The sequence below is a fragment of the Camelus bactrianus genome, chromosome 26 (assembly GCF_048773025.1).
Source record: "Camelus bactrianus isolate YW-2024 breed Bactrian camel chromosome 26, ASM4877302v1, whole genome shotgun sequence".
NCBI classification, from domain to species: Eukaryota; Metazoa; Chordata; class Mammalia; order Artiodactyla; family Camelidae; genus Camelus; species Camelus bactrianus.
The window spans coordinates 36,170,987-36,196,095 of NC_133564.1; the positions used below are offsets into that span (position 1 = coordinate 36,170,987).

General features: G+C 42.5%; 1 protein-coding gene across 8 annotated transcripts in view; it reads left to right on the top strand.

The window, feature by feature from the left end:
* The window catches only part of LOC141575165 (uncharacterized), a 188,570-nt gene that overhangs the window by 42,506 nt on the left and 120,955 nt on the right, over nucleotides 1–25,109 (top strand). For 4 of the 8 annotated variants that reach the window (XM_074353798.1, XM_074353797.1, XM_074353799.1 and 1 more), the window contains exons 14-17: nucleotides 9,395–9,559; nucleotides 10,137–10,276; nucleotides 12,066–12,290; nucleotides 18,949–19,072. The gene's annotated coding sequence lies outside the window, so the exon portion shown is untranslated. Of the gene's footprint in view, nucleotides 1–9,394; nucleotides 9,560–10,136; nucleotides 10,277–12,065; nucleotides 12,291–12,905; nucleotides 16,957–18,948; nucleotides 19,073–25,109 lie in introns of those variants that run through there. The other 4 variants (XM_074353801.1, XM_074353802.1, XM_074353803.1 and 1 more) reach the window with 4 other exon arrangements.

Genomic DNA, 25,109 nt, shown 5'->3' on the forward strand with positions numbered 1-25,109 from the left:
CCTGTTTGTAAAAGACTTAACAATTATTTTTTTGCTTTGATTCCTTTGCTTAGTGCTTCAGAATAGCACAATGTCCATTATGTCTGTCTACCTGGAAAAATTATTCTGCTTATATCTTTGTTTTATTCTGTCACCTCGCTGTGAACATTTCAGACTTGCTGTGCAAACAATGGCAAAATCGGTCTTTTATTCCGGTGTTAGCAACCAGTGAGCCGGGATTTTATAAAGCAGCTAGAAGCGGCCTCTTGAGCACCATAAAGCTGAAAAGTGTACTGAGTTCCCTGAGTATTGACCCAGCCGCTGTGTGTCATTTGGTGGGAGGTGATTTTGTACATAGAAGAAGGGGTGTATTGATTTGACTTGTGTTTGCATGCACGCGCTGCCACTGAGCCACGTGAGCCTGAGTCAGTTTGTTCTGAGTTTCTCCCTCGTCTGTGAGATGGGGATGCTCGTATCTGCTTTGCAGAATTGTGAGAATTAGAAATTATGTAAATTGTTTAGCACAGTGGGAATGTCAAAGGGCTCATAAAGTTTAGCTCCTGTTTTGTATGAAGCCATCATTTTACAGTCTTTGGCAATTACTAAGAAACAGGAAAATAAGAAAAGCTGGTTTTATATTGAAAGATATTTGAGGAGGTTCCATAGTTCCTATACCCATTATTTAGCATCAGCAAAGTCAGGACCGTTACACAGTCGCCCTGAACCAATGTTAAGCCACAGAATTTTTTGGTACTTCATATATATTGGGGCTTAAGTGGACCCAATACTTATACCCATGTTTTCTACAGCAGCCAACTGAGAGATGACACAGAAGAACAGACAGGCGATAAATGTCTCCTTTATTACTGATGAAGCCACGTTCTCCATAAAATTCAGGGCTGTGGGAAAATGCGTGTCATGATACTGTGTCCCAGAATTATAGACTCAGCAGTCCCAGTTAGCTCTGGGACACAGCGAGCCTTCCCTTAAGATGATCTGCCCCATCCTGCACAGGGCTTCCCTGCCATGGAGCTAAGCATCCCGGGTGCTTCCGAAGGGTGGCCAACACTGGAGGGAAAGGAAAGGTTTCATATGCCCTGCTTGTCTCTCCGGACTCACACCTCAATCTGTTATTGGGAAGAGTGCTAGCCGTTGGCCAGGGGTCAGGTGTGTGAAGGGGGAAGCACTCTCCATGGACCAGAGGAGTGTGGAGGAGGCATCCCTTCTCTCAGTTTAAACAGGTGGTGAGATGCAAGAGAAGTGTGCTCCCCAAGAGTTGATAAGAGGGGAAATAAGGATTTCCTTTGGGACTCAGACTAGCCATGAAACACAGAAGATGATTAGTAGGGAGACTTGTAAATCACTTTCTTATTAAATTCACATTTGTTGAGCACCAAACATGTGCTACATTCTTTTCTGAGCGTTTTACAGAAATGAATCCTTCAATCTTCACAACAAGTGAGTAAGGGAGATTTCATTGTTATCCCAGGTTTACAATGTGGAAATTGAGGCACGGAGAGAGTAAGTAAGTTGGCCAAGGTCACAGAGCTAGTAAGTGGCAGAGCTGGTATTTAAACCCTGGCTGTCTGGTTTCCAGGCTCCCAGGGATGGGCTTTGGGTGTTTAGAGGTATCTGCATCCCTGGATCTCTGTACCTCTGTGCATCACTTAGCCCAGAAAGGACAGGGGAAGGAGAGTTACACAGGTGCTCACAGACGTGTCTCAGCCACTGTCCACGGACAGTGCACCGTGATTGGCGTTAAATGTCTTCTGGGCAGCAGATCTGTTCGTATAACAGAAATTTAGTCCATTGAGTTAATCTAGAAACCCTTCCTGCTCTGCTTCAGTCCATGGTTGCCATGTGACTGCCTGCCCGTGATTGGGCCGTTGAGGAGAATCTGTACTCATAGTTGAACTCTGATATTTCAGTCTGGTTCGTAGTTTCACATCTCCTGTTACATTAATAAATTTAATTTCTGGTTTTCTTGCATCAGTCTCTCATGAGTTTGGTTAATGTGACATCAGTCCATGGGAGCCCAGAGTTGCTGACGGTATATATTCTGAGCACATTGTGGCACTTCTACCCGTGCGGACCTGGGTGGAAGATTTCCGCCTTCCGCACTGATTTCCCCGAACATCAGGGTCCTCTCCCACCCCCGGATGTGAGGCTGGGAGCTCTCAGAGTAGGCCAGTCAGAGGCCAAGTCCACCAATCAGAAAATGATGAAGTCCTTGGAAGTGGGTTTAATAGAAAAAAAAGGCTTCCAGGTAGTCCGATGGGCTGTTCGAGTCCATTTGGTGAAAAGCTATCCACTGTTTCTGGTTGAGCTGCTTCTTTGCTGTTGAAAAGTCTGGATTACATGGAGGGATTTTAAAAAGCAGAAAGGTGTGATTTCATGTGGTACATCCACACCGGTGAGAAGTCATGGATGACCGCCTGTGTGAGGCATAGAGTCTTACAAACTTCATAAAACAGCTTTAAAAGCTCTGCCATCTGAGTGCACTTCATATGGGGTCCAATTCATGACTGGGCATGCTGAGAGGGCAAATAATTGATAATGGCCGAAAGGACACGGAGGCATCAAAAAGGTCTCAGTCATGTTCCCTGTTTAAAGGATGTGGCACAATGTAATATATTTGAGCTGGGTCTTCACTGAACAGTTTTGAGTGTTTTCTGGGACTCCCCAGTGCACCAAGTTTCCGTACAGCTGGGGGTCCCCTCAGTGCAGCTCTGTCAGCGCTCATCCTGGGATGACGTGATGTCACGGGGAGCAGGACGGTCAGCGTCCCTGGCTCCTCCAAGCTCCGTTTCTTCATCCGCAATGCTGGGTTTCTCTTCGGTGTCTCCTTATTAGGGTTGCTGAGAATCACACTTGATGGTTGTCAGGGGCGATTTGTGGTTGTCTCTGTGATTGTCATATAGTGAATATTTGATAGAAACTCTTGTTTTTTATTAAAATTATGGCTCGTAGATTGCAGTGGTTTTTAGTCTGCATTTACTCTTTTTATAAATTTATTCTTATTTTTAAATAAGCACTTATTTTTATTTATTTTTATGAAGGTAATGGGGACTGAAGCCAACAGATTGTGCATGCTAAGCAGGTGTTCTACAACTGAGTAATACAAACCCTCCTTGTCTGAACTTAAAAATAAATATTTCAATACACAAAATAGCTCTTAAACACCATCATGGGACCTATTTTCTGTATAGACAATTGAATACATATGCTATTTCAATAAGAATAAATGTTGTTGGGACATACTTTCTGAATCTGTTTATGTGTTTAAAAACGATCATAGGTAGTGATAAACACGAGTCTTGGATCCACTACTTAGGGTCTGTTTTGACATCATCGAAAATTATATTCTACAGAGAAGGCTAATTGGGTCTCGTTGATATTTGGATGATTTAGCAGATGATGAAGGCTTTCAAAAGCTGACAGTTTTGTATTTTAAACTAACTACAAAGTTATCTTCTATAAATTGGAAGTCCTCAGCTTGTGAATTGCGCAGTAATTCAGTGTGTACATGTCTGTGTCTCTGTGAACGTGTGTGTGTGTGTGTGTGATTTCAGGAAGGTAGAAATAAGTTCCATATAGCCTTCTGATACCTTTCTCTTCCAGTTCAAGTTGTAGGCATATATTTATACAAATAAATTGATACTCTTTTGTCATTTGGCATATTGGTGGGAATAAAAGGTTCTCATACTTGTTTCAGAAGGGTTGGGGAGAATGAGCTTAGAAAATAGGAGGAGATAGAGGCAGGAAGGTTCTTTACACTTTGTGCAGGATGAGAAACAGTAGCTTTTCTTTTTTCTACTAAAGCAAACTGGCACTGAATTGTAACATACTATTACTCAGAATTGCCTTTCTGATCAGATACGAGTGCCTCGGATTTTTCAAGGCAACAAGAATGATGAAATGTGTTTTAGCAGTTATCTTTAAATGTAGTTTTATTTTTTAAGTAAAAGGCTATAGCCTGTTATTTCTTCCAGCGTTACAAGAAGTTCCCATTGATCCAGGTACATGAAAATTGTGCTTAGTTTCTTCGGGTTATTGTTTTTCTTTTTTTTAAGTGCTTGTTTCATTGTGGTGTGAATGAATGTTTAAAATTTCTGGATTTTGATGTTTAGAACATGCTGATTTATCAGAACTGTTAAAAACCTGATTGTTGTTTGGTCCTCGTTTGGTGGGGCAACCTATTGATTTCTGTTGTCTTTTAAAGAGGAAAATGCTTCCTCTAGCCTGTAGATCATTAAGTGAATGGTTTGCAGTGTGCCTTTAAAATTCTTTGAATGCATTGAGCATGTTTGTCCAGTGAATTTTGAATTGACTCATAGTACTGACTTTGTTTGATTCTGTGGCTTTTGCTCCTCTCCACATGAATTTGAATTCTCTGTTGCATTTTGTATACGTGTTCTTAACAGGGGAAGAAATTTTGCATTTTTTACATAGGTGGGTTTTCCTATCCCCTCTGAATGCCTTCTGTAATTGATACAGCGAAAATCTGTTATTGCAGTGCTTAATTATTTCATAAACTATTTTTTGGCTTAATCAGAAACAATGACAAAGAATGATAATAAAAAACATGAAAACCTTCCTTCCTTTGAAGAATAGAAATGAGGTGGTCAGGCCCACGCGTGCTTTGTACCTGACACCCTTAATTTCATGTCATTGTGTATCATGATTCGGAGATGGAGTTGCTTCATGTTTGTAGATTTTTGTTTTAACATTTGTGTTGAATTCATTCTCTAGGCTGATGTTTCCTGTTGCGTTTGTGGAAAGTGTAGATCAAGGGAAACAGATGCTACGTTTTGTATTCAGGAGGCCTGAGTTGCTGAAGAGTATAGAGTAGAGGGTGGGCTGAGGAACAGAGTGACACTCCCTCACCTCCAGGCTGAATTTGATGAAAAATGAAAACAATTAGGTGCATAGGAATTTATTTGACCAATAGAAGTCAGAGGGCCCAGGCTGTCTAGTTATGCGCAATGGAAAGTACTGAATTCACCTGCAGAATTAGGTGATTTACCAAGTAGAAGCAGCTTAGAGCAATCAGAAAAATTAGTTCTATGATGAGATATAAAAAGAATATAATATCTATTGTTTCTGAAACTTTTCTCCGTTAAGTTGTGTAGAGCTAAAATTAAGTTCCAAGCACCAGGAGTTAAGAGTCTGGGTGGTTCTGTGGGATAGTTATTCAGGGATGTGTCTAGACCCTGCTGGAATGGCCGAAGCTGGCAGGAAAAGACCCAGAGCCAGGATTTGTCATCCTAGGGTGTTCTCCATAATGGTTGCATGTGATAGCCCATGATTGGGTTAACAAATTTAACAGACACCAGACGCACGTCAACTTTAAGAAGAAAAAGTGTGCTTAGTAACTGCTTTCAAGCAATCACCTGTGCATCCTCACTCCTGTCTCCTTGCCATAAAAAGCAGAGACAATGCCTTGCTTGCATATTTGAGGTTTTAGATAGCACTCTGTTCATTGCACAGCAATGACCCAGGCCCTCAGCTATAAATGCTGGTCGTGCGTGCTGTTAGATAGTCTATTATCCCCAAAACACGGACCTGGCTGGACTGGTGTTCTGCTTTGTAATGAATATCTAAAGAATTTATCTTGTTCCCCTCTCCCCATGACTCCCCTAAAGGTAAACTAAGCCTTTTTACTCATTGTGGATTCTACAATCTCTGTCTCATCCTGTCTTTCCCCAAGTTCCTGTTTACTATCACACAACTGTTAAAGACTATTTTCTTTGATTATACACAATAAATATGGGAGCATTTTAGAGGCTCTTGGAGTTGGCTCCCTACTCCCTCTCGCTTTCTTTCCTTTTTCCACAGTCTTGAGTCATTCATTCCATGTCGGTAAGACTTATGCCAGCCAGAACCCACAGTTCCAGGTGAGAAGGATGCAGACTTTATCTCTCCTACCCGAGGGAGAGAGAGAAGAGAATTGAGATCTGCTCCCCCGTGGTCCCTTCCTGCCCCAGGGCCACTCCAGTTCACCTGCAGCCTTCTGGCCTCTGCTCTCAGGGCCTCTGTCCCAAGACTGACATCAGCCTTTTTTTCCCTTGTCAATATTTCCTGTGCCTTTCAGACGTTGGTCTCTTCTCTGCAATTCCACCCTGGCAGATATGATGGTGGTCAGCGTGCTGGTGGGCAGTCATTTGGGGACTCCCAGGAGCCATTCTGATTCTCCTGAGTCTCTCATTCGGGGTTACAAAACTGTCGAGAACCGGAGGAAGCCCATTCACGTGAGGTCAACACAGTATTACATCACTTTCATTTTATTTTTGAATTTTCAGTGGAGAAATTATTTGTAACAAACTGTTCCAGATTTTCGGCCGCCTACTTTCCTCACCACTATTACCTTGTTGGCTCTGGTGCTTGTTTAAAGAACCAGGTTTCTTCTCTGGTCATTTCTAGCAGCTGGGCTTGCCGAATCCTTGATCTGCATTTGAAGCAGAATGCTTCTTCGTGATGTCAAACTGATTTTCCTTGTCATGTCTTAATATTTTGTGTACACTCAGCAACTGTTTCAAGTGAAATGCTCTTGTCCAATTTCGGTTAACTCACATTTGCTGAACTCCTGCTTTCATGCTGAGGTCAGTTTCTTCTTCCTGTAATAAAATTTAGCAATTTGCATTTACTATGGGAAGGTACTGGCCCGAGGTGCTCTCGTTCTTAACAGTTTTAATAACAATTCACCCATTAAAATGTACAGTGGTTTGTACTCTATGCCCAGAATTGTGCATCCCATTCAATCTTAGAACGTTTTCATCCCCCCAGCAGGAAGCTCCTTATGCATAAGCAGACATCCCCGTCTTCCCCATCCTCCCACAGCCCCAGGGAGCCACTTTTCTCTCTCTGTGGGTTTGCCTCTGCTGGAAATTTCATGTAAATCGTGTTACTTCATGTAAGTGGAAGCATCTATTGTGACTGACTTCTTTCACCCTGAGTAACGTTTTCAAAATATGTCCACGTTGTGGCCTGGGTCAGTACTCTATGCTTTGCTATTGCTGAATAATATTCCTCTGTATGGCTGGGCCCCTCTGTTTACCCATTCATCACGTGATAGGCATTTGTGTTGTTTCTGCTTTTTGGCTGTGATGAGTAATGGCACCGTGAATATTCCTGTAGGAGTTTTTATGTGAACATTTGTTTTCAGTTCTCTTACGTGTGTGCCCAGGAAGCAAAATTGCCTGGTCATTCAGAAACCAAATGTTCAACTCTCTAAGGACCTGCCAGGCATTCTTCCAAAGTGGCCAGTCTGTGTTACATCCTCAGCAGCAACGGCTGCGACCTCTGCATCTTCTGTGTCCTCATTAGTGCTTGTTACTCTTTTTTTGATTATAACCTATTGTAGTGAGTGTGAAGCGGTTTCTCCTAGTGGTTTTGACTTGATTTCCCTTACAGCTAATGATATTGAACATCATTCTATGTGCTTATTGGTCATTTGTATATTTTCCTTTATAAATATTTTTCAGATCCTCTATTCATTTTTTAATTGAGTTGCCTTTTTATTGTTGAGTTGTAGGAGGTTCTTTTTTTTTTTTTTTTTTTTGGTAGATACAAATTCCTTATCAGATAAATGATTTGAAAAAATTTCTGCTGTGTGTTGTTTTATCACTTTCTGGATGGTGTCCTTTGAAGCAAAGTTTTAAAATTTGATAAACTCTAATTTATCTCTGTTTTCTTTTTCCTTGTGCTTTTGGGGTAATATTTAATATCTGAGGTATTTTATTTAAACTTTTATATATAAAATAACTTAATTATTAGGACCGTTCTAGGAGACGGGTTCTGTTGCTGTCCCCAGTCTATGGATAGGATACTGGGATGCAGAAAATTTCACTGACTTATCAGTGTCAAAGCTACCCAGTGCTGTGGGAGTTCAGACCCTCATGTTTGTCCCCAGCATCTGTGCTTTTCACCACCATGCTCCACTCCTTCCTGGAATCGTTAATGAAAAGTCTTTACTTTTTTGATTTCTTGTTAGTTTTTGTTTTTCTCATTGGGGCCTCATCTCCTCATTTTCCTTAAAGAGATCAGTGTAGGTTTATTTTAGGTCTCATGTAGGCAGAAGCATTGCTATTAGTTAACTTCTTTATTACTCACTCCCCAGTGATGGCTGTTGCTAATTGACCTAATGAAGTCTTGCTTTAGTCTTTCCTTCTCATGACACTAACAACAGAGTCATGAGTTACAGAATGCTTAAAGAAGAAAGTACTTGATTGATTTTATTTTGCTACCCAATCAAACCAATCAAATAAAAACCCCAGAGTTGACACAGACGGTAAGTCCTCCAAAATAGGGTCACTGTCTTCCTTGTGTTTCATTAGTTTGGTCACAGTGTCTGGATAGTGCCTTGCTGTCCAGCAGTTTTCTTAGGATACAGTGCTCGTGAATCATTGTAAGGACAGAATTTTGACAACAGACTGTGCTGTTCATTTCACGAGGGAAAAGTTAATATAGAAATACTGCTCAGATCTATTTTAAAATTAAGCTTGGAATTTTGAGAAGTGTTCAAGAAACCATACAAAGATCTTTTTCACTAATTTTAGATCTATCTTAGACACATTATGGTTACATAGCAGAGTACCTTATCAAGTAGATTTGACAAGAGGTGTGTATTATTGATTATTTGTTTTAGTTGAAATATTCTACCTGGGATAAAATATTCAGTGCCCATAAATGAACAAATATATTTGTATTTCTATGCAACATGGGAGCAGACTTCATATGTTTCTATATAATATATATGACTGTGTGTTTTAATCTGTCTTTCAGTGTTTTTATAGTTTTTCAGCAATGTTGTAACTTTAGAATTCTTCTAAGAAAATCACGCCAGATTCTAGTGCAGTTTGTACTGTGTATCCTGTCTTATGAATGGGATTGCACTGTCCCCACAGGGAGGAATTTCCTCTTCTATTGAGTTAGTATCAGAGTTAAAGGAACTGTGATTTCTAGGCCTTTGCTCTCCATGTGTTTGCAGTTGGCTGTCAATCGCGATTTTCCCTTTCTTGAGTTTTCATTGTTCAATTAGAATTTTTGAAAATAACTATTAATATGTTGCATCGGTCTCCCTAGAAACTTGATGTGTTTGTGCTTTTCAGTTTTCAATTTATGAAAAATGAAAATACACACTTGTTTTTAAGTAGTCCTTTTTCACTAGATATTTGGTTACCTCTTTATAGTTAAAATATTTTTTTCCCAATGAATGAATCGGTGTGCATGTTTTAAAAGATACCTTACTTTTTATTTTTCTTATTGTAACACTTGTAGTCATTGTAGAGAATTTAGAAAATACGGATAAACACAGTAATAACTTCACAATGGCCTCTAATCTCACCTAGACATACAGTTGTAAGTTTTGAAATTGAGAATTACAAGTCCTCTCACATTGTTCTTCTTTTTCAAGTACGTACTGGTTACTGAGACCCTCGAATTCCCATATGAATTGTAGCAGCAGCTAGTCAGTTTCTGCAGAGGAGCCCGCAGGAATTGTGATCGAGACCACGTAGAATATACGGATCGTTCTGGGGAGCACTGCCTTTCCAAGAGCGCTGTCTTCTGATCCAGCAATGTGCGTGGATTGTCTGTCCTGGTATTTAGGTTTTGTTTAATTTTTTTTTTAACAATGCTTTGAGTTTACAGAGTTATTTTACATTTTTTTTTTTTTTTGCCTTTATACTGAGGACAAGTGTGCCAGGTACCGGGATCAGAAGTGTATTTGAGCCCCGCAACTTGCTGCCACCATGGTCGCTGCGCTCTTGCTTCACCCGCTCTACAATCTTGCACAGAATAGGACCTCAGTAACTCTCTCTCTCGAATGATTATATGCTTGCTGGATGATGCTTGAGAGTCCGTGTGATGATTTATTTTCCCCAGCCTTTCCCCACTTCTTTACTATGCCCTTTCTCTTCCTTTCCTCCAGCCTGGGTTTCAGTTTACATGTGGCATTGATTTTTCTTGTCTGTAGACACTTCCTTTCACTGGTTCACGATAATTTTACATGTGGGCTGTGGAAACTTGCTAGATGTCAAGAAAGAGCCAATCCATTGCATGCTAGTATTTTTAGAGTGCATTATTGTTTTATCGATTGAAATTAAATCAGGGTGACCCCCTGAGCCCTCCCGTGAGCTGTTTTTGCCTTCCTACAGGTGATAATGCTCTGGTTGCTGAATGTGCCCTTTCCCCAGACTTGGTTTTGGAGTTAAGTCACCATCAGTGGAGCCCTCTCTTTAAAAGATGAAGAAAACATTTGCTCCTTCTCCCTGGTTGGGGACTTGGATGAGATGAGGTAACAGATAAAGAATGGAGCCCCACCTCATTCTAACACCCGCTCGTTCCGTTCCTTTCTCCACGGAAAAAGAGTACAATTCAACATTATAAAGATTGATTGTGAGCAAATGAAATAGACAGGACAACCGATCATTTATTAAATATACTTTCATGCCAGAAACAAATGTATTATACACACAAAAAGCACACAAAGCACGGTAGTACCGTGATTACAAACGTGGGTACGAGTTCGAGTCCTGCTCTGGAGTGACCAGTCCTGTGAGATGGAGAACTGGTAGGTCGGCTTAGCCTCTCCCGGGCTTGTTTTCTGTCCTGCAGAGATGGGGCTCGCTAAGCGTCCCTCCCCCGTAGAGGTGCTGTAGTGTGCAAATGATGCGCGTGGGCAGCCCGAGCACTGCTGCTCGTTCCTCGTAAGTGCAGGAGAGCATAGCTTTTGTGGTGAAGGCTTTATAACAGCCCCGTGTAGACTCTAGTGCTCCGAAGGGATGCCTTGTGGTTTGGAGATGGGATTCTCATTTCTGTAAATACCCAAGGATTTAGTAATTGGGCCCTGCTGATTTGAATCTATTCTTTAGAAAGTACATATTGTGGATATATTTTTCAAGCATGCATGCTTTTTTCTTTTATTATTTATAGTTCTACCCTCTCTCTTGGTGGGACTTTTCATGGAATCCAGGAAACAGCCCTAAGCCACCTGCCTCTTCACACGTCTCCGTGGCGGTTTTCTTCCCTGACTAGAAGAGGGTTCTGCATAGGGAATTTTCTTTGTTCCCCTTTTCTTGGAGTCTCTCTGTCTGTCTGCCCACCTCTCACCTGTCCAACTGTCCATTTCTCTACCCACTCATTCTTCTGACTTGTTCCAAAAAGCATTTCAGGCAGCTTACAGAAGAACAGATACCAAATAAACAGGTGAGAAAATAGGGCCAAGTTCAGACAGTGAGGCTAGGAGGCGAGCCTGTGTGAGGGTGGCAGGCATGAGAGACACGCGTCTGCCCTGTGACTTATAAGATCGACAGCAAGAGTGTGCCTGAGGCTCCCAGCAGACACAGGGAAACAGGGTTTGTGGGAGATGCTCACTGGCTGTGAAATAAATAAGTGGCTGAGGAGAAGCCCAGCCTTTCCAGCTACTAAGGCTTAGGAGAATATTTTGAGTGTCTTCAACATCAGAGTATTTCATCTTTTCTTTTGTCAGAGTTCTACATATAGTTGGTTACATTCTGTACCTGGAAATTTCTACAAAATTTCTTCCCACGTGAGTCCCATGACTCGGGAATGGGGTGGTTCTGCTCATTGACTGTGGTTGGTCAGAAACCAAAAATGACATCTTCAAAGGAGCCTGGGATTTGTCAGTTATGTTTTGTCAGTACTGTAGAGTTCAAAAAATGCTTTCACAGTATCACTCCATCTGAGGCGGCAGCGTGCTCTCTTACCAGCATCAGGAGCTCAGGGCCACGGGATGGTGGGGGCTGACTGCATTGCCGTCAAGACAGCTGAGCTAGTCACTGCAGGTGTAGTTCTTTTACGTAAGGCCTTTCATGTTCTTTACTTGAATATTTCAACAGGGAGTTAATTAACTGAGTCAATTAGCATTTAATAAATATGATTCTTTGTTAAAAAGACAGTTATAGACAGAATATAAGCTCTGAAGCCTTTAAAAACGGTTTCATTACTGAAATTTCAGTAGGGGAGATACACAGTTTATCTTATTTATGCCTCTCTTTTAAAGTAACAAGGAAACAAGACAGAAAGTGCAGAGGATGGTTTCTGTTCTTCCTTTCTGCTTGCAGGTGTCCTCACCTCCAGTAGCATCCATCCAGACACCAGCACTGACACTGGCCGTGCTCAGAACTGCCTCAGCCCTGAAGACACAACTGACAAATAGAAGGGGGCCACGCCCTGTTACAGCAGGTGCTCTCACTTTCTGGATCCTTATGTAACTGAGCGGTGTAAATCAGGATTGCCCGTTTTACATTGTGTGGTGCTGCTGCGGTGTCTCCTAGTTAATTGTTTCTGTAAGTATTCTTGTATTATTCCCCACTGCGTGGTACTACACGTCTAAAAATGCTATTTTCAGATGAAAAATAATGTGCATTTAATATAATATGTCTGAAAAAAGGGGCAAAAGATTCTATCCTGGTCCCGCTACTCAGAGATAATAATTAACAATTTAACATTTATTTTCTGTTCTTTTCGTCAGTGTTTATCATCTCTGTCATAAAAACCAGTGAGCACTCCGTCCCTGTTTACTGTTCGGAGACCTCCATTTTCCATTTGGCTTATTACATCTTTTTCTACAATATTCTATCTCCCTTGGCATGATTTTTAAAGACCAGTGTAGCATTCTGTCTTATGGAGGCATCGTCCATTTTTCTTCGGACTTAAATAAATTTTAAATTCCAAGTATACTTAACCTAAATACTGAAAAGAGAACTGTGGTGGTACAGGAAGGCCCCTAACTCCCTTCTCATTATTTCCTGAGAGTAAAAGCTGTTGAAAATTTTGTATATATATATCATGACCTTTATGCCTATGAGATAGATATATATACACATATGAGAAATCAATGTATAGGTGTGTGTATATATGCTTTATTTAAAAATGATTCCATACTATATGTTTTTCTGCAGCTCGCTTTATTCACTTAGGGGTATATCATGGACGTCCTCCCACTCCAGACTCACCCGGCCCTTTCAGATAAATTGGAGGGGTCTCCTGATGTGCGGGTGTCGTCTCGTCCACGGACACATTTGGTGGGAGAGTGCGGTGGACAAGGCCCTGGACCATGGCGAAACGCCGGCTCCCTCAGCGCCCGCAGCTCGCCTTGATTTACCGCATCATTGTCTTGATGGTGGACAGTTAAGTTTTCTCCATTTTCCACTGTCAGAAAGAATGTTTGAGTTGCATCCTTCTTGTACAGACATTCCTGTGATCTTGTATGTGTATTCCTTTAGTTAAGGCTTCTGGAAATTTAGTCCCTGGATGTGACATTTACATTCATCACAGACTCCTTTCAAGTGACTAGAAATTCCTTCTCTATTGGGGAATGAAAAAATGCACAATTATTTATGTAACCAATTCTCTATCGCTGGATATGATTTCACTTCAGTTTTTCTTCCCACCTTTGTATACAGTGCTGTGTAAATGCCCTGATGGGTACATCTTTTTGGACTGATTTTTTTTTCCTAAAGGAAACGATTCCTAGAAGTGGAGTTGAGTCAGTGTGTATGTACGTTTTCAGAGCTTACAAATCCATTGATATGTCATCCTCTGAAAAAGTCGCTCATGATTTGTTCTCCCACAGATGGACACTAGCTAGAATATCTTAAAAATATTTGCCAATATGATAAGCAAAAGTGCTTTTTCATTGTTTTTGTTTGCATTTGATGACCAGTGAAGTTTTGAGCATTTTTCACTCATTAGCCATTTGACTTTTTTAAAATGAATGATTCCTTTTGTCCTTTGCCCACATTTAAGTGAGGGAGCTTCTTGTTGCTTTGTGACAGCTTTTTGTATGTTATGAAAATTAACTTCGTGAATTCATCAACATGTATCACAGAGCTTTTTCTTGTCATTTCTTTCCTTTCATTTTGTTCAGGAAGTTTTCTGATTTTTGTTGTGGCTCAAACTATTCTTAGGATAGTAAATGTCTTCCTTATGGGTTTTATCTTTGACATTATTCTTAGAAATACTCTCTTATAATGGAATAAATCTCTTCTGTAGGTTTTTTTAAACTCTAAGATGGAGATTATAATAGTACATGTTATAGTGAGGAGAAGTTGAGTTAATAAGAGCAAAGTGTTCTATTTGCTGTTACTAGTACTTTTTAATATTTACATCACTATCTGCAATTTATCTTGTGGTCATTATGACAGGAATGGAATTTATTCTTTCCAGGTGATTCTCTGTCCCAGGACAATTATCGAATTCATAATTTTCTCTTTGATTTGAAATCCCACCTGTACAAAATACTTACATACACTAGAGTCTCTTTTTGAGCTCATGGTTCCCTTCTGTCAATCTCCTTTCCTTACTCCAGCACCATATCTTACATATTGTAAAAATTTATTTAATAATTGGCAGTCTGATTTTTTTGATTCTTTTCTTCCATCCCAAATTTTCTTGTCAAGTATTATGACTATATTATTCCTGAAGAATTCCAAAATATTTTGTTCAAGTTAAAAAAAATCAGATTGGAATTTTCATGGGATTATTTATTAAGTTTTGAATTATTCTTAGGAGAACTTACATCTTTACAAAACTGCTTTTCTCCATGCAATATGTTTATGTCTCTACATTCATACATCTTACTTTAACCCTCAGTACAGTCCTGAAGTTTCTCCATTTAGAATATGGGCATTATTTTTGAATTTATTCCAGATTATTGTTTATGTTTTTGTTAATTTTGTAAGTGAGAATTTTTTGCTATTATATTTTTAAATGCTTAAAACTGACATTTAGAAAGGAAGATTCGGTTTTTCAATACTTACTTTGTAAATTGTCATTTAAAATTGTAAGTATTAAGTAGTTGTTCCAGAATCCTTTCTTTTCTGTTTTTAAAAATTTGTTTCCAAGATTCTCAAAATGTTCATACCTAAGTAGAATAGGTGGGGACACAGATGGAGAGAGGTAGTGTGGCTCACGTACAAACTTTGAGCACTTTCATGGCTGCCTTTAGGCTGGAGAAGCTGCAGAAGAGCCCAGGTTAGACTAAGGGTGGCTTTGTCTGCACTTGAAAGCCAGCTTTCCTGCCTGTATGGTGAAGCTTGGTGGGCGTGGCAGGTAGATGATCAAGGTCTGATCAAGGTCATTGGCTGCACAGAGCACTGTGTCTGTGAGAACTGGAGACCATTACCATGGGAAATTCTTGGCGCCAGGAACACTGCAGGGGAGCTGGGGAGCCTGTGTGTTAAGGATTTTCCTGCCCTGGGAGTGGGAAGATGAGACTCTGCATTCAGATCTGAGTTTGAATTCATCCTCTCTTGTTTACTGGTCCTCTGACTTTTGTCAAGTTATCTACCCGCTTTGAACTCCTGTTTTCTTGTCTCTCAAAACAGGAGAATTACAGCCTGCTGCTAGAGTGTTTGCTCAGGGTAAATGATTTGTGTCTATAAGATGCCACGTACAATCACAATCTCAGTGAGAAATGGGCTGTCGCCTCTTCTTCTGCAACTCAGTGCTCGATAAGACATCGGGGGAAAGCCAGTCCCTAATTTGTATGTGATGCAATGAGGAAAAAAATTAACGTCTTGCCTTTCCCTAGCAGTATTCTTACTTCTTTGCTTCATTTACCTCTTTCCTCCTTTACTCTCCCCTTTCACCTCCTCCACCAAAAGAGACTGAGTCTGTCTCAGAACACTACATTCAAATTACTTTAAAAGTTGGCTCATCCCCATGAAATTACAGTGAAATTAAAAATAATCTGTACACGTCCCAGACATGATTATATTTGATTTACACACACACACACACACACACACACACACACACAATCAGGCTACCTCCCATTTGCTGAGGGAGAAGGACCACTTTTTCTGAGTTTTCATTCACTGAGCGTGAGAGCAAAGGCTCTTAAGCAGAAATTCGCCTGGCTTCTTGCATGGTTTTTTAAATTGGATTTCTGCTTTGTGTCCACAGAAATAGTCTCCTATTAGAAGTGGGGAAGTGGAGACATAGATATTCTGCTGAGATATTGGTGTCATCATATTTGAGTTGGAAAGGACTTATGACAGCATAGATTCGTACCTTTTTATGGGTGAGAATCCATGATAGTGTAACTTGGACAAGAACCCGGGTCTTCTGTCTTCATGTCCATGCGGATGAAGAGGCAACTGGGTGGGGGATGGCAGGGATCCTTGCTTGAGTTCCGGGGTCTTGCTAGTTTCCATTGTTCAGCTGCCTTTACTTTATGTCCATGTGGCCTCTCATGGGAAGGTCACTCTATCCTGATAGATTGAGTTTCTAATCAGCAAAACGGTCTGGACACACTCATGTTTCCCAGAGATTTTCTGCTGACCTGCTGACACTTTATATACATGAGACCTAAGAAACTGCTGGATATAAAATCCTTATTGTTATCATTTGCCCTCGAGTTCCACAGGAATGGGGTGCTGTCTCAGGCTGTCTAAGGCCAGCTCTGAACAAAGATAGGGTGATAGGCTGTGCAGCTGGACACTCCCCAGTCGAATGGGATTTCCACCTTAGTTTTTAGAATCAGGCAGATTAGTTCAAATCTTAACTTTACCAGTTATTAGCTTTGTGACCTTGAGGAAGAAACTTTACGTTTTTGGGGACAAATTTTATTTATCTGTAAATAAGTTCAGTATTTATTTTAGGGATTTTGTTTTAGAATTGAATGAGCTAATTCCCTCATTTATTCCTAAAATACTGATCACATGGTTCTATGCTGGTGACTTAGTGGTTGATTACTAAGGGACTCAGTAATGAGAATGTGGGTGAGGCTCCCTGGATAATAGAACTTATATTCCATGATATGCTTGTAAAAGACTGGCTTGCAGTGGATTTTTAGTAAATGTCCATTCCTTTCCTAATCCCCATTGGTTGTGTATATATCTTTATACTAATATATGAACAATTTTTTATTGCAATTTAAGTCTTTTTGTAGTATTTAAAATATGTAGCTATAACAAAAATACGTGAAATAAAATGATTTGACTTTTATTTTCCTTTCAATAAGCAAAACAAAATAAAATAGAAAAGAAAAGAAAAAGTTTTGAAGGAGTATAAATAATTTTATTTCCGTGGAATCGACTCCTTATGTTAGGTTTTTCGGTTGTGTTCTTAAACAGCATATAAAATTGACAGGTTTTGACTTCAGTGTTGATAGATGGGTGAGTATAGTTTCTTTTTGTGGTTGTCTTTGATGAATTATTTGCACTAGATCATAAATAATGTGCATGTTACATATTGGAAACGAGGAAAGAGTGGAGACATACTACCTCCAATGCAGTCATTTTGTTACCGAATCCAAACTCATTCTGCTCACCAAATGACAGGCCAATAAACTGGGTGATGAGGTGTTGGAGCAAGGAATAGTGACTTTATTTGCAAAGCTGGCAGACCCAGAAGTTGGCAGACTGATGTCCTGGAGAACCATCTTCCCCAAGTCAGAATTGAGTCTACTTTTATACTAAAAAGGGGCGGGGCTGCAGTTGGTTTTTGGAAACTTCTTGTTGTATGAATTGCTTGTCCTTTGAATCCGCTGTTCTTGCAGCTGTCCATGTGGATCAAATCATGTTGCCCCTGTAAAACCTCCAAAAATAAAACAAAGTTATTCTCTAGTTTGAAACTTGCCATCTCTACATAAGTGCAGATTAGTTAGCATCCTTCAAGATCACGGCCAGGAGAAGAGGCTGTCCTGGATATTTCAGTCTAAAGGCAACTTTCTTTTACAAATGGTGCAGAGATAGCATGTCTGAGCCTAGAAAACAGGACACAGGGTTAAAGCCAAAGGAACAGACCTAACATGGGGTCAAAATTGTTCTTTTCTATTACAATTCCCTTTTCCGCTTCATAGATAATTTTAGTAAGAAACATGAGCAATTTTGTATTTTTGCTTCTTAATAACCGATAAGTGGGCCAACTATATTTTTGTGAGCAGGGATGCAGTGCGGTCATAGGGGTCACAGCAAACTCTTGTTGGGGGTGGCCGACCCTGAAACATGTCTGATGCCCTGTGAGTGTTGGTGAGGGTCCCCCTATCCAGCGGCTCTCTTCAGGAACCAGCATATGGGCATTGATATCTGGAGACCTCATTTTCGGCTGCAGGAAATTTTTTAGATACTGCGATTGAAAAATCACTCCAGCTGGGGATAATTAGGGAAAAAAGGCAAAGGAAAAGGGTTTGGAGTAGAGTAGAAGAGAAGGACATCAGATCACGGAGCCTGAGTGCTTGGCAGCGTGGCTTCGGGGGAGAGTTGAGCAGAGGTGGGGAGGGGCCTGGTCCCGGAACCAGCTCCAGCACCTGTCCCCGTGCCCAAGCCACATAGATTTTAATTGGGCCACCTCTCTGGGCTGGATGTCACCCTGGGCAGAACCTTGAGAATCAAAAGTAAGGGGTGGGCAGCACACACCTAGGGGGTCACTGTGGATTTCGGTCAAGACCACAGTGCCTTTTCTGGTCATGTGTCTTCACTTGTCCTTTATCTCAGGATCTGAGGAGGAGGAGAAAGGAACTCAGGTAGAGATCCAGGAAGATATCCGACTGTGTTAAGAGAGGACAGACACAGTGACACGGGGAGCGAGGACACTTGCAGCAGAGTAAAATTACTTCACAACTATTGCTTCAGAGTTGAAGGTGTGAGATAGCCTAAGCCTGTCTCAGAGTGCAGGGGACAAGTGGAAAGGAATGGCAAAATTTCCTCTGAAAATTGAAATTTTGTTAAATAGCCTGCTACTGTTGCTTGTATCACTTGAATGAATGCAGGCATATTTCTGTGGGCATTTATAGGTTCACTCAACCCCACCAGCCCCTCTTGCCCCCATCGGGGATGGGATTTCTCAAGCACAGTGCCCCTCCTGCTTGGGTGGGCCACGCTGCGTGTCCTCGCCTGGGGCCGGGCTGCTGCAGGGCACTGAGTCCCCGAGGCGCGGCCTGGGAGACACGACAGGAATATCTCTGCTCTCGACTGAGGGCCTCCTTTTCCCCTGCAGTGTAAGAATGCCGGTGACTGAGTTAGAAGCATGCTCCCAAGCTGTCCGTGTCCTTGCCATTCAGAAGCGGACCCTGGAAGCTTCCAAATATCTCCAGAATGCGTTCTACATTCACCTTCGGCAGGTGAGGGTATGTCTTTACACAAGTGGAGGAATTACTGCCGTTTTCCTGGACCTTACTCACCACTAGTCCATCTGATTTTTCTGTGCTAGGATTCAGTATGGCCTGCTAAAATATCTGGAGTCAGATCTTGAAACACTGATGAAGAGGATCATTTATTTTATTTCTATATATGATAGCCTTTTACTTTCAAAATTCAGAATTTTTGGTTCTTTCAGGAATTTTTGGGGGATTGGCGAAACAACATTGCTCTTACAATCTTTGAGACCTGTTGCTTTGTGCCTCTCACCTGTCTTCTGTCACTTGTGAGGCGATTCCATTTGTGACCCTGTCCGTGTTGTTCATGTTATAAAACATATAGTCTGTTAAAGTACAGTCCCTTTTACTCCAAAGACATTCCACAAATACTACTAAAACCTGGGTGTGGTTTTAAGAAGACAGAATCATTAGAACATGTACTTGCAGGTTGCTAGTGCAAAATCCCCAAATCAATAGTCCAGCTCAACATCTAAAATCTTTCTAATCTACCTTGGATTTGTATGGATAAGTGAAGCAGTTTGCTAAGAACTCAAGACCAGGGTTAGAATACAGGCTGGTGTAGCTCAGCAGGTCCTCCTGAGCCAGCGCTGTGCCAGAGGGCGGGGCTGAGGGGGAGAGGGCTGGGCCTTGGGGAAAGGGGTGGGCCAAAAAGGAGGGGGGTCCTGCCGTTCCTGAGCTCAAAGTTTCATGGCAAACACCTTCAACAGGTGAAAAACTTGGAGTTTTTTCTAAGAACAGTAGGGTTGAAAAGAGTCATAAAAGCACGGGAGTGACAATATCCCTTTTGTGTCTAGTATGGGAGAGCAGCTGTGGGGCCACCTGGGAGACTCGTGAGTCCAGGTGTGCAGTGTTGGTGGCTTCCACCTGAGCGGTGGTACAGTCAGTGGGACAGTCACTGGGAAAAAACGAACAGACTTTAGGCATGTTTAGATGGTAAAAAGGAAAGGATGAATGATGTCTGTGAAGGTAGGATGGAGTTAGGCCCAGGTTTCTGGGTGGATTAATGAGGTAAGTGATGGTCCTGCTGTGCTCTGAGGAGGGAAAGCTGCAGAGGGAGCTCTGGGGGAAAACTGATGAGTTCAGCTGTGTGTAAAGTGAAAGGCTGTTCGATGTGTGGTCTGGGAGCTCAGGTGAGAGCCAGTAGCGAGTAGCGGGAGGGGAGAGAGACTGTCAAATCATTTTGTGAGCATACAAATAATTATGATTAATGATACACTTACGCCTCTACATTCTGGATTTAAAACCCATTATCATTTTGCTATACTGACTGCAGAGGTTCCTAATTATTTTTAACAGAAATAAAATAAATAGAAACAAAATAGTGGAGTTAATGAATATCATAGAGTTGATGTGTGTCCTTGTATGTATTTTGATAGCTCATCTGTTTATAACCATAATCTATAAAAATTTAACTAGTTTAACATAAGAGTTAAACAGAGGGACGTGACTCACAGTGTTGGGGCTTGAAGCTGATCTTCTCAGGGAAATTATGTCGCCTCTCTGTGCCTTAGTTCCATCTTCTGTGACTCCCCCCGGGCCCCTCATCACAGCTGATTTCTTAGACTAGATTTTGCGAAGGAGGCTGCTGAAGGGAGTAAGAAGTGGCAACTGCTAGGGACACTGAAGGGAGACACAAAAAGTGATTAAAGCCGATAAACTCAGTACAAACAAATACTCTCAAAAGAGAAAGAATCCCGCAGTGTTTTGAGCCACTTAGCGTATGGGAAACAAAACCACGTGGACCCAAAGCTCTTGAGCATGTGAATATTGTGGGTGGGAGGGTGTCATCAGAAAAGGGTTGAGAAAAGGCCTTTTGGTTTCCCTTGACGTTTCCAGTAAGGATGGGTAGCAGAAGAGAAAACCCCCTGCTTCACAGTGGAAGCTGCTGTTTTGTGAAAAACTGACCAAAGTTTAGAGACCAGTCATCAGCGGTGCTGGCAAATGAAGAGACTTCGGGATTGGGTGGGGCACTTGCTGTGACTTCCAGGTGACCTGCTGGCTGGGGGCTATATGGCGGGCAGTAGGTTTGCAGGGTGACCCGGGCATAAACCCTGGCTCTGAGGCTGCTGCTCTGACTAGCAAACCTGGGCACCCGCAGTCCTAATGGGGCAGCTCGGGATGTGGCCTGGGACACCTGCCATGCTGAGGGCGAATAGAGGGCTTCCCTGAGGGGGTGTCCCTGCGGAGAGTGGAAACATCCTCCTGCAGGGGAGGAAGATCCTCTGAGCAGGGTGCTGGATGCACAGGCAAGACCACCCTGAGCACGGAGGGTTTGGGGAGCTGGAAGTCACACAGTGTCCCGAGCAGCCTTGTTTCTGAGAAACTAGAGGGAGAAGAGGCTGAAAAGGCAGGCTAGTGTCAGACACTTTGGTGGGTTATGAGTGACAGTAAAGGACTGGTCCGGCAGGCACAAGAACCCTGTGGGCGTCCCAGCGGGGGCGTCACACCCGAGGGTGTAGCTGGGTTACAGACTTTGCCACTTATTAGCTGTGTGACTTTGAGCAAGATCACCCCACCTCTCTCTATATATCTTCATCTGTAAAATGACACAGTGACAATCTCGTGTCATCAGAAGGCTTAGTTTATCTCTGATCCTCTGTGTCGAGTCTTGTCAGTGCTTCCCTGCAAGGTTCTGCATTGGCTGCTCTTACCCTCAGATGGGAGGGCGCAGAGGGACATTGTAGCACCTGACGGCAGGAAGGGGTTGCTTTAAAAACAGACATGTAGCCGCCTGCAGCTGCAGGCCTGCAGGCAGTTTGATTGATGGTCCTGGAGAGGACTTTGGAGGCCTTAGCATCGTTTTAAGACTTGTTTTCCCTTGGGGGCAGCATTTGCCTTTGCAGATTAATGTTGAAGATTTGGGCTTCTTGCAAAGCTGTCTTCAGAGATGGTTATATACGTAACATATCGTATAAAATAAAACGCTTTTATTTAATGTGTGGGACTTTGCAGCTGTTGGGAATAGCTCTGTTGGCCTGGTCTCCACGGAGGACACTAGGCTTCAGCAGAGCGTGCGGGAGGGCAGGCAGCTCTCCATGCTGCTGCGGGGTTTTCTCCCCAGCACGGCACTCTGCTGAGTTGACTCTTCTCTGAGTTTGGTTGCCAGATGAGCAGACAGCAAATTAATGAGTTCTGGTGGGATTGTGTAATGACAGGAAGTAAGAGGGTCCCGTAGTTTTTCTGGACTAGAACATGCTTTTGGTTCCTGATCCAGTGTGTTCCATTACAGAATTGATGAGTTGTGTCTATCCTGGGACTTGTCGACTGAAAGAAATGTGTAGCCTGAAAGTTTAGAGTTATGCTTTATTTGGCGGGAGGACTCAAGCCAGGATGACAGCCTCTGAGATCGCTCTGAGGGACTGCTCCCAAGAGGTTGGGCAGGAGCTAGGATATATAGGAAGTTTACAACAAAGACCAGGTAGTTGGAACAATAAAACATTGTTTGTTATCTAAAGAAAGCCAGGTATGTCAAGTTAAAGAGTTTAGTGATTTTCTATGTATAATTTGGGCTCACTGGATTCATTCTTTAGACAAGTACCTAGCTATCTAGGGCAAGTATCCTGTCTTTTCTTATTCTCATTCTGTTCAGAGAGCACTGTTGTTAGTGGCTGTAGAGGCTGGTCTTCAGGCCTGTACTCGCTGGGGGATGGTGGCAGCCGCTGATGACTTGGTTTCAGCATTATTTGTTTATTGACATGGTTGCAGTATTTTCATTCACATTGTAGTATTTTCATTCACAGACTGATTGTGGATAATCTGGAAACTTGGAAAGGAACCGAGATAGAATTACTGCAGGTACCTTCTACTTTAATATTCCGTGTGCAAACATAAACACGGATGAAGCATACATTTGAATTTGGTGATGTAGGGAAGGGTTTCTGCACATTACAGGAGAAGGCAAGGCAGAATTCCTGTACTTTGTTGGCAGGGATTTGGGTCCACCTGTCTTTTCTGTAGCGGTTTCTGGGAGCAGTTTATGGTAACTAACAAACATTGACAAACGGTGGCACACATTGCATTTAAGAGCTGGCCTGTGCAAACTTGTGTATTGGACAGGTGGATTGGAGAGAGATGTAGCCCTGGCCTGGGCTCAGATACAAGTTTAAATCGCCATTTCCTCACCAAAGAGCCTTGGACTAGAGTGTAACCTCCCTTAACCTGTTGGTGAATCTGTGAAATGTGCATTATAATATTCGTTTCTTCCTGGGTTTGTTGTAAGTTGTAAACAGTATTATAACACTCATGAAACATTTAACAAACAGGCACTTAGCAGTGTTCACTGTGTCTGTCCGCCCCGCTTAGCGTGTGTCACAGCCGTAAAGGTAGCATGTGCCTGTTGAGGATGCACTGGAAGCCCCTTGAATAGGTTGTGAATTTGGTGATTTCCTTTAATCCTTGAAACTCTATATGCCATGGGCAGTTATTTTCATGGACAGATGAGGAATCTCAGGGTAAAGAGACTGTGTAATTTGCCCAAAGTCAGACCATAATTTTGGGTGCTGGGGCCTCGGTTCAGCATGGGCCCCTGGGCCTTCTGCCCTCTCCGTTCAGCCCCAGAGCCAGACGTGGGGTCGCCTGTCTCCCAGCCCAGAATATCCAGTAGGCAGCAACACAAACTTGGACCTGTGCTGCTTAAGCAAAACTCCGGAGGGGAGGCAGGTACTAAGGGGATAAATGTAAAAACAGACGACTGCAAATTGTGATAAGCTCTGAGAAGGAAAGGAACACGCCTCGCCACGCAGAGCTGGGAGCTTTCCCTTCGGGGCTGCTCTGGGGGCGTTCATCTCAGCTAAACAAACTCCGGTCCTGCACCAACGCAGGAAGGCTGGGCGCGTGTGACCAGGTTGACTTGGCCTCGTTGATCATACTCATTCCCCATTCAGCGGCAGCTCTTACGGGCACTTACCTAGTAAACAGATTTTGGCCATAATCATAACGCACTTTGCTTGGTAGTTTTATTGGCCTCACATTTGAGATGAGGTAATTGAAGCTGGGGAGTTTGTTGCATGCCCGTGATTACTTTGGAAATACCCCCACTGGTCTTTCAACCTAGACTGGTGTGGCTGTTATATCCCAGCCCTGTGAATGATATCGTGTAGCTTCTACCAAGTGGTGCAAATGACTGACATTGATTTTTCTTAATTCGTAGGAAATGGTATGTGACAATAAGAGAAAAAGGTAGTCAGAAATTGTTTGGAAAACTAGAACAAAATCCAATTCTTCCCCAGCTGGGGAAGCGTACCCAGTGTCACTCACCCCACTCACTGCCTGGTATCTTCTCCCTGCCGACTCCGTGTTCAGAAGCCACTCTAAGCCTTTGAAGAACATTTTGCCTCATGACACTGTTGACTAGGACCTGCGGCCTCTCTGTCCCTGGTTAACTCTCTCTTCAAAGCCATTTAAATTTTATGCAGGCTCCTCAGCTCAGATGTAAGAATAGCCTCTTTAAACTTCTTGATGCAGCTCCTTAGTGAAGATCTTTCGAAGGAAATCTAGCCAAAACCTGGGAGGTATGCACACAGTGACTGCAACCTCAGCACTTTGTGAAGTTCAGAATCAGAGGGTTGGGAGACTCAGGAAAGGCTTTTTAAGGTAGAAAGGGGAAAGTGAAAGGACGCAGGCTGTGTGAGACTGAAGCATCTCGGTCCCAGCTAGCAAGGCAGCTGCGTTCAGGATGGTATGTGAGGAGTACAGAGTTCTCACAAAGAAAGAAGTGGTGGGATGGGAGGGAGGACAGATAGATTCTTTACTAGGGAAGGAAAAATTGCGCTGAAAACTTCCTGGTTGAATAAGAGGACTGTGACATGATGTGCTTGTATTTTGGAGAGAAGGGTTTTGTGGGGACAGGCCTAGGAGAACGCTGTCTGGCTAGGGGGTCAGCACAACAGGGAACCACAGAGAACATGGCCGACCTCAGGGCCCCTGCTGGGGGAGGGGCTGCCCGCCATTTTGAGCCCTGGGGGCTGCTTCTGTCCCTTAGCTGGGGCCTCAGAACTCCCTT